At 35.7% G+C, this 10,346-nt stretch overlaps 1 long non-coding RNA gene across 1 annotated transcript; it reads left to right on the forward strand.

The window, feature by feature from the left end:
• Positions 1–6,646: 6,646 nt before the first annotated feature.
• Positions 6,647–9,904, forward strand: LOC141358914 (uncharacterized). The gene is made up of 3 exons (XR_012365442.1): positions 6,647–7,430; positions 7,564–7,633; positions 9,544–9,904. It is a non-coding gene; the product is annotated as an uncharacterized lncRNA (long non-coding RNA).
• The last annotated feature ends 442 nt before the right edge of the window (positions 9,905–10,346 follow it).

The following is a 10,346-nucleotide window of genomic DNA, read 5'->3' on the forward strand; positions in this document are numbered from 1 at the left end:
GAGTTTAAAATGAGTAAATAACTTTTTGTCTTCAGTTTTTTTCATAAATTGGGTAAGTGCACATCTAGTGGATAATCGTGGTATTGCAGATTAACATAAAAATTCATCAGGAACATGCTTTTTATGCATTTTTTTTTTCTCTTAATTTACGAGATAACTCGTTAATGGCAGGAAATAGTTAATAATAATAAACTTTAATTGACTAATAAGTAAACACTAAAGATATTTAATATTAACAAGATGTGTCACTGCTATTGATATGAATGGAGAATATCGCAATCGTCAATATGGCCACTCCAGTCCTGCCTTCCAATAAAAAGAGACAATCGACTTCTTTAAAAAGACTTTGGTAACACCCTAGCAACCACCCAAAACATTTTAGTCCCCACCTAGCAACCATGACATGCTAGAAAACAGCAGAAGACCATAGAATGCATATTAAACAACAAAAACTGGAAACATGGACCATGTCTATGGTCAAATATTGATGAAAGCATTTGGCCAGATTGATTGATGTTTTACAGCCTCATTTGTACTCGGTTTTGTATCGAATTATCTTTTGCTTTGGCCATTTTAAAAATCATCTCGAACAAGTATCATAAAATCCAGGGACTTATGTGATATTTTAGCTGTGATGCACTCCATAAAGTTTCATTCATAGTACAGCTTGCATCATGCAGCATATGGGCTCTTGTTACACACATCCAATCTGGATGCAACAGCACATCATTTTATATTCGGTAAACAAAGCCGGATAAATCAAATAAACGTGCATATCATTCCTCACATTTATTCTTGCATCTTTGGCAGGCATGAGGTAGACCCAGCTGAATATTTGACAGTTTTCAGTTAATACTGATTAGATGTATTCTCATTTCTGTTTTCATCTAAACATTTAATGCATCTTGTTAAACAACTTTAGTAAATGAGTCCAACCTGTGCACATGCGCGGTGGCTGAACAACTTTGGTTAAAGATTTTTTAGCACAATCTGAGCAACTTACCGAAAAAGTTATGGTACAGTTGATTTAATTGTTGGTGCAAAATATGTTGTTTATTGGTGATATCTTGTCTTTCCCCATTTAAGTATTTTTGATCTTGCATGACTAAAGGGACTTCCCTATATCTACATTACAGGAAAACACCTGAAACTGCGTTTTTACCACAGTGGGTCTCCTTGCAGTTTACTATTTCTGTGACCTCCATAGGTGACTCTGTGAATTATTTTTTTCCCAACGTATTCACATCATCTCACAGCATGATTGCAGGTTTATGCATTTGTCTATTTGGCCATGATAGTAATAATTATGATAGAGCACACTTCATCTGTGCCCATGTGTAATTTTTTCCTGTCGTCCAGATAGATGGATGTGCTGTGGCTGTTTGCAATAGTTCATCGGAGTCCCTGCACAATTGGGTTGTGTTTTGCCAATCTAATAGCTCTTGCAGGTGAAATTTAATACATTGCGTTTGTAGACCTTGTTCGTTTGTCTTTATTCCTCCATCTTTTTCAGCGACTTGCAGATTAAAACACAATACAGGATTTATAGTTTCAAGAACAGATGGTGGAATCTTTGTGGGCTTTTGTTATTTATAAACAGATTGGCAAGGAAATGGCTATCCTACACGGTTTATGTGGAATTTAATTGAGAAGAATTCTCTTTCAATCTTTTCAATACAATCTTAAGTATTTCCCCCACTTTAGACGTCGACCGATTGTTTAAAAAGAGCTGATGATCAGAGCACCTTGTACCTGGCAATTAAAAGCAGTGGAAAAACACATCAGAATGTGTGATTAATTTAAATTCGGTCACAATGAGAACAGAATTGCATTTTTACGCTCAGCACTTCCAACGCTGTCTCATGGCAATTCATACATATTTTACGAGGTGGCTAATCTGTATTAATTTTGCGAAATGGTCTGCAAAAAAGTGCCATCAGCACTTGAGTTGCCTTAGGAAACGTGTCTGTCTCATTGACAGACACATGTAGACATTGTTTTATTATGTCTTTATTAAATCATTTATGTCATTTTCCATTGTGGTGTGGAAGCCTGTCAGTGAAGTACAAGAACTAGATTGTTGGGCGAGTAGGATAACAGGAGTAAATCCACAGAATTTAGGAAAAATTTACACAAATCAGCTGTACCGGAAAGCTGGTGCAGTCTTGAGTGATTGGTTGCATCCCTTAAGGAATGATTTTCAGTTACTTTCTTCGGGTTGCCGGTTTGTGGCTCCGAGATGGAAAACTACATGGTATAGGAATACTTTTGTTCCAGCAGCAATCACAGTTTTAAAGAGAACATTTCACAAGATTTTTTAAGATGTCAAATAAATCTTTGGTGTCCCCAGAGTACAAATGTGAAGTTCTAGCTCAGAATATCATATAGATCATTTATTATAAACTTACCACTTTGTAGGAGTAAGCAAATGTGCCATTTTTGGGTGTGTCCTTTAAAATGCAAATGAGCTGATATTTGCAGTAAATGGCAATGCTGTGGTTGGATAGTGCAGATTAAGGGGCGGTATTTGGAAAAAATAGGTAATCGACATTTGGCTCCCATTGTGATGTCAGTAGGGGATATTAAGGGGTAGTATTATCCCATTCTGACATCACAAGGGGTGCCAATGGTTTACCAAAAGTTACTGGGTTGATATTTTTCACATTTTCTAGGTCGATAGAAGCACTGGGGACCCAATTATAGCACTTAAACATGGAAAAAGTCAGATTTTCATGATATGGCTTTTTTAAATAATAAGAGTAAGAGAAATGTATTAGTATTTTATATTTAATTTGAATAGAGGATATGTAGACTCACCTAAAGGATTATTAGGAACACCTGTTAGATTTCTCATTAATGCAATAATCTAATCAACCAATCACATGGCAGTTGCTTCAATGCATTTAGGGGTGTGGTCCTGGTCAAGACAATCTCCTGAACTCCAAACTGAATGTCAGAATGGAAAAGAAAGCTGATTTAAGCAATTTTGAGCGTGGCATGGATGTTGGTGCCAGATTGGTCTGAGTATTTCACAATCTGCTCAGTTACTGGGATTTTCATGCACAACCATTTCTAGGGTTTACAAAGAATGGTGTGAAAAGGGATAAACATCCAGTATGCAACAGTACTGTGTGCGAAAAATGCCTTGTTGATGCTAGAGGTCAGAGGAGAATGAGCCGACTGATTCAAGCTGATAGAAGAGCAACTTTGACTGAAATAACCAATCGTAACATCCGAGGTATGCAGCAAAGCATTTGTGAATCCACAACACGCACAACCTTGAGCGGATGGGCTACAACAGCAGAAGACCCCACCGGGTACCACTCATCTTCACTACAAATAGGAAAAAGAGGCTACAATTGGCACAACAACCTGATCTCACGAATTTTTTTGTGCTCATTTTTCCGTGGCATTCTCACGGATCTCCGCATTTTTCCGTGGCCCTGCTACGGACTGTCTTTTTCGTGGCATTCTCACGGATTGGTTACTCAACTGTTTTGTCCTATTTTCTTACCATTTTCGCTTCGGTTTAGGGTTAGATTTACATGAAATGACATCCCTACCCAAACCCAACTCTAACCCCAACACCAGGCAACAATTGTTTAAAGTTTAGAAAATATAAAAGAATAAAGCAGAATTTTTTTTATAAACCAATGCTTAAAGTGACATACTAACGCAAACACCAAATCTAACCCTAAACCGAAGCGAAAATGGTTTGAAAATAGGAAAAAACAGCTGAGCAACCAATCCGTGAGAACGCCACGAAAAACGACAGTCCGCAGCAGGGCCACGGAAAAACGCGGAGATCCGCGAGAATGCCACGGAAAAACCAGCACAAAACTCCGCGACCATCCCACAGAACTCTGCGAGATCATGTTGGGCACAAGCTCACCAAAATTGAACAGTTGAAGACTGAGAAAATGTTGCCTGTTCTGATGAGTCTCGATTTCTGTTGAGACATTCAGATGGTAGAGTCAGCTTACAGCATCTTGTTGAATCAATGCCACGTGGAATTAAGGCAGTTCTGAAGGCAAAAGGGGGTCAAACACAGTATTACTATGGTGTTCCTAATAATCCTTTAGGTGAGTGTATGTGTCATGGTGCAACCTGTCATGATGTTTTATAAACCTGTAAATCTATATGTGAAATATTTTTATGTCCTTTATGTAGTTTTTTTACTGTACTGTTCTTATGTGATTCTGGATGACCGAATTCTATTTATCTGCAAAACAAATTTACCTGCGGGTTTAAAATATAAATACATTGAACTTAATTCATTGACCACATTCGTACATTTTTGTACAAAGGCCTTTGCCCCTGTGACATTGGGGTTAGGAGTGGGGTTTCGTTATTGTTATTTTCATGATAATCATATGTTTTTGCACGGTTAATTCTGTACGAATTCATACAAATTAGCCAGCTCATAAAAAATGTATGAATTCTCATGAGATCACGCTGGCACTTGTGGTTTTCATAAGAGAATAGTTTGAAACAAGGAAACTATTGTTATCTATCAATACCAATAGATGTCATTCTAAGTAACTAAATATGGATATCGGAAAAAAATTTTTGTATCAGTGTATCGGTGCATCCCTACTGTTAAATAAATTACAATTAAGTGCAACTATAACTTAAACTATATTATAGTCCGTCATTTCAAATATGAATGCACTTTAAATAAAATAAAAATATGATTGGCTGTCAGTGGTTTATCGTTCATCACTTTCCATCGTTCCATTTATATATATCGTTATAGTTGTGGTGTGTTCTCTTTAATGTAGAATGATTTTTAAAACTATATTTTTATACATGTAGTTAGTGTGAATGGCCCTTTACCCATATTGTAACATACAAAATATGTAAGATAATTCTTATGTACTGTAAGGGTAAGTTAACTTTCCGAGATAACCTGATAAGTTTTTATGTTAATCTGTAATACCGCGATTATTACAGATTACCATCATACCATAGATGGCGCTCTTACCAAATTTATAAAAAAACTGAAGCAAAAAAATATTTGTTCATTTTACACTCCATGTATGTTTTGATAATAGTTCTGAATTTGATCTCTAACAAAATTCCTTCACAAAAATGCAATTATTTCAGCTTTTTGCTCAATTTTTTTTATTTTTTAAGATTTTTTTCCCATTTTGTTTGTTTGTTAGTTTGTTTGAAAGCAGAGGATCTGTTCTTTTATTTGATATATTTATTTGACAAAAAAATGCTAGCGGGCATCTTTAAAAAAAAGGCTGGCGGGGAATGAGTAAAAAAAACTCTGACAACAAGATTATTTATTAATTCTGATTCATAAATTACACAAGAGAAATACTGTCCAAGCAAACCCTTCACATTTTTCATTTCTAACACTGAAACGGTTATAAAACGCTATTTATATTCATGACAGAGTTTTGTTTGGGTTAAAGATGAACAGTATCCTATTATAAAAAGGAAATGAATTTTAAACTTGTACCAGCAATCTATCAGAAAATGTTACAGTCAATCCTCTGACTGTCCAACACTGTGTCCGTGATCCGACATAATCTCATCTAATTTTATTGCATCATATTACCATGCAGCTTATTCAAAAAAATAAAATAAAATAGGAGACAAGATTAAAATGCAGGTCTAGGAAATGACTGGTCTACTACATGGTAAATATAACACAAAACATACAAAGTGCATCACTTTGAATTGATCTGAAGCATGTAAATTATTCAATGCATATCTAATACCAAACATTATATAATTTATCAAAAAATGGGGCAATACATATTTCCAATAACTTGTTCTTAATATTCTGCCGGATTTGTGGGAGTCGAATGAGCCATGAAAAGCTGTTTCATGACAGCTGCGTGTCATACATGCACACTGTTAAGCACAACATTTCCAACCGGCTCAGATCTTCCTGCCAGACACTGGATTAAAAGCTAAAATCAAACTTTCATTACAGTATTATCTCGAACACAAAATGATGATTTGTTTTTATGGTTGAGATCGAATGCCAAACATGAAATCATGTTGGAATGAAGCCTGATAGAGTCATCATAGGAAAATGTGGGAGTAATCGAATTCTCTTCAAAACCCATCAGAAATGATTAAACCTCAGATTGAGTGAAATTCATTAGCCGTGTGTGCGTGCACTCGAGAATGCTATCATCTTAAATCTATCAATTTATATCAATATTTGTTTGCTTACATTGTTATAATAGACCGATTACTTATCTTCAACCAGTGTTATAATGGGACATTTTTTTGAGAACAACAGGATTGTCTGATGTATACTAGAATAGGTCTATGTATCATGCACAATAAGTCCATTAATAAAGTTCATTAGGCATTAAGAGACAGAGACTACTATACAGTATATAGTACTATTTTATATAATGAAATGAGCCAATGCAGGATTTCAATTAGCATCTTTCCGTTCTTGATGCGAGGCTCTTAAAATAGGATCTGCACTGTAAAAAATTTCTGTAAATTTACATGGAAATTCAACAGCAAAATGCTGTTTTCGTGTAATAACAGTAAGTTGCTATTTTTTACAGTGCATTGTGGGTAGACTCACTCACTTCAGGGCTGTTGTCGAGCAACAACAGAATGTTACTGTTATTTAACAGTATTATAGCATATTTTTCGTTCTGCACGCCATTTTGGATTGTCTGCATGAGGTAGGTCTGCAACTTTATCGGTCCTTGTGCTATTTTTAAATTACATATTACTTTTAAATATTGCATTTTATCCAGTGAAGCTTTTCAAAAATAAATCAGATTTAATTTCCTATTTTAATCAGGCAAAGTGGGTATTCTACCATCACATCAGTTACACTCACATCAGATCACAGGTAAGAATTCACCAAAGTTTTATCCAACCTGTTTATTTTACTAAAATGTGTGTAAAAGATGAATGAGGAACGATCAAAATCAATTATGGGTTTTGTGTCTTTACATTTTGAATGTGTTTATAAAATGGACATGTATCCCAGCTTCATGTAAGTTAAGGTATGGGGTATATGAATTTGTTACTATAGTCTGATTACACAAAAATTAAACAAAGGCACCCTAATACATAAGACTTAAGCAGTCCAAATGATTCTTGGTGAAAAACCAAATGTAACTCTTTTCATTCACTGTGCATCTAGAAGTCTCTGTTGCAAACATGATTTCAAACTTGTTAAGTCATTATGGATCAAGTACAAGAAAGTGCAGTCAAACTTGAATTTATGTTTATGGTTAGAAACTGATGTATATTTAAAAAGTGTTACAGTTTTGTCTGTAGCAAAACCAATTGAATCGCATCAAAAGATTACTACTTGACTCATCTGAATTACTTTTATCCTCCATGTAGGGTTATTTTGGTGCTTTGGTGCTATTTTTTCCTTATTCCCTTTTCGTGCATTGTGTAGACAAACAAATATTACAGATATTATTAAGGTGAGTAAAAGATGAGAGAGTATTATTTTGTATAAACATTCATGTTGTGAGTAAAATGTATATTGCCTCTGTGAAATATTATCAAGTCTTTTTGCAGATGTTAATTATCATAAATTGTTATCTTTGCTAATAGATGTGTCCCACTCCTGCTGTCTTTGAGAAGACTAGTAACTCACCTGTGACACCTTGTTTGATCCTGTTTGGTAAATATATGAAATTTGACATTTTTCACTAAACAAGGCCCACACTCCAGGCTGACACAACCTTTTACTATCTTTCTTTCTTTCTTTCTTATTCTTTATGCCATTCCAGCATCTTTGGCTATATTCATGGCGAGAACCAGTTAATCCATACAAGTTTTATTCACACAAGTCAATCCAGACACTGTTGGGGTAGAGACAATTTGGCATCTGTGAATACCCAGAGTAAACCCACGCTGACACAGGGAGAACATGCAAACTTCAAACAGAAAGACCACCTGACCTAGCCAGGGCTCGAATCGGGGACCTTCTTGCTGTGCCTATTACTATCAAGAGAACATCAAGCTTTATGACAAACTGAGAACATTTAATATCAGACTTTACATGGACACTAAATTAATTTGTGATTTCCAGTTTACCTAAACATTAGTGGCCCTCAATGACTATAAATTTAATTGTATCATGACAATGGCCTCTGAAAATAGCATACTGTTAGGTTTCTATCTTGAAGGACATGGCACTTTGTGTCTTTGCCAGTGCTTGCATATTCTTCTCACTGCCTTTTCTACACTTAGCTCTACAGATATTAAGGGTTACAGCACTGTAGCCGCTTCACCTTTAGTATTATTCCGCCACCTAGTAATGGAGGTCCTAAGCAGGCACATCTCTGAATGGAAAAACACAGACGCGCTGTTTGAATCACTCTCCGTGTATCTCATTAGTTTACTAGCTCATAAATCAGTCTGAATCCCCAATCGGACGTTATTAGTCAAAGATCGGCGCTCTTGGATGTTACGTTACAGTTAATGGGAGAAATGTCTTGTCACATCGTGTGGATTATTAACACTTGGAAAGAGGAATATAAACACTCGTTTTTTTTCTGGAGCTATATTTCTTATCAGAACGCGAAAACACCGTGAAACAGCAGGTAAGCACCGCAGCTTTTAAATGTGGACATTGATCATTTACTTTATCGTGACCTGACTATTAAAACATGTTAATCGCCACTGGTATATTTATAAGCAGCATGCAAAAACATATCTCTGACACTTATAAAAAACAGTTTTATATAGTACTGACAAGAACAAAGTTTAATAATAATAATCGAGTGCTCGTATATCACGTTAAGAATAAATGAGAAAGCAATAGTAACGTTATACAAATAGTTTTATTAACTTTTACCTCGCGCCAAAACAATAACAACACAAAAGACACTAAATATGAATTAAAAAACAAGTAATAGTTTGATCATGACACCAAATACTGCTGATTTGATCTCATTTTGACGATCATAAACAAACAAGGCCAACATGAGAGCCGGGGTATCTCTGTCAGAAATGTAGCCCAGAGAGGGCGGTGGTCAGCGGGGCGAGTGAACACTGATGTCCGCTCATGCTTTGGTTCTCATTCGTACCGAATCTCACTAAGCAAACGTTCAAACAGGCGGTATCTTTACTAATCGACTGCAGATTTAAATATAATACATATACATTCTCGACTGAACTAATCTTAAAACTACACTTTGTGACCAAGAAACGGTAATATAAAGTAACGGCTTTTCCGTCCATTGAGTTGTTATGAGCTTCAAAGCAGCCGAAAGTTTTACCTGTCATTCTGGCCGCCCTCAAATCCGTGGCGGAAGAAGTAGTTCTCAAACAAAGAGGCTTTTAAAATAACTCCGTTGTTGTTTTCTAGTTTTCGTTTTTCAAACGTGTGCCGTCGAACTGTTGTATAAAAGCAATATCGCTCTCGGAGTCGTGTGATATAGCTCTATATCATCACGGCTGTGATTGCCTCCGGCACTCGGCCTGCGGCCTCGTGCCTCTGGCCTAATCGCAGCCGTGATGATATGGAGCTGTATCGCACTCCTACTCGAGCGATATTGCTTAAATATGTACATTCATTTGGTCCAGGTGATACTCAGGGACAATGGATTAAACAATGGATGATCAGCCTGAAAGCCAAAAGAATCTGCAAGGGTGTTCAGCCAACATGTCTCACTGGACTTGCTGAATTGTTCTCTTTGTATAACATCTTCAACTTGCAAAAAGTGAGAGCAGCATCCATACTGGAAGTCCTTCAAAGATAACAAGTTATTTTTCAATTTTTTCATTAATATAGTACTTAGTATGTTGACCTAAAAGGAATAGTTCCACATAAAATAATGATTTCATTAACTTAACTCAATTTTAACTTGTGACTGTCTTTAAAGGTTGAATTTGTAACTTTTGAGGAGGCAATTTTGGTAAGGCTTCACAATAAGGTCTCATTTGTTAAACGGGATAGTTCACCCCAAAAATGAAAATTCTTTCCTCATTTACCCTCATGTGGTTCTAAACATGTAAGTTTATTTATTTTGTTGAACACAAACTGAGATATTTTAATAAATGATGGTAACCACACTGATGACAGTACCCAAGTCAAGGGGCAGTGCCAACCTTGTGCTTACCATCATTTATCAAAATATCGTCTTTTGTATTTAACAGAATAAAGAAACTCATACAGGTTTAGAACCACATGAGAGTAAATTATGAAATAATTTTCATTTTTGGGTGAACTATCACTTTAACATTAGTCAATGTATTAGCTAACATGAACTTACAATAAGCAGTACACAGAAGTATGTAGAAATTTTTGTTAAGAATAGTTAATAAAAAGTAATTTGTTGTGTTCGTTAGTTCACAGTTCATTATTGTGACATAGTCTTAGTAAGTGT

This window comes from Misgurnus anguillicaudatus, chromosome 22 (assembly GCF_027580225.2).
Source record: "Misgurnus anguillicaudatus chromosome 22, ASM2758022v2, whole genome shotgun sequence".
In the NCBI taxonomy this organism is placed as follows: domain Eukaryota; kingdom Metazoa; phylum Chordata; class Actinopteri; order Cypriniformes; family Cobitidae; genus Misgurnus; species Misgurnus anguillicaudatus.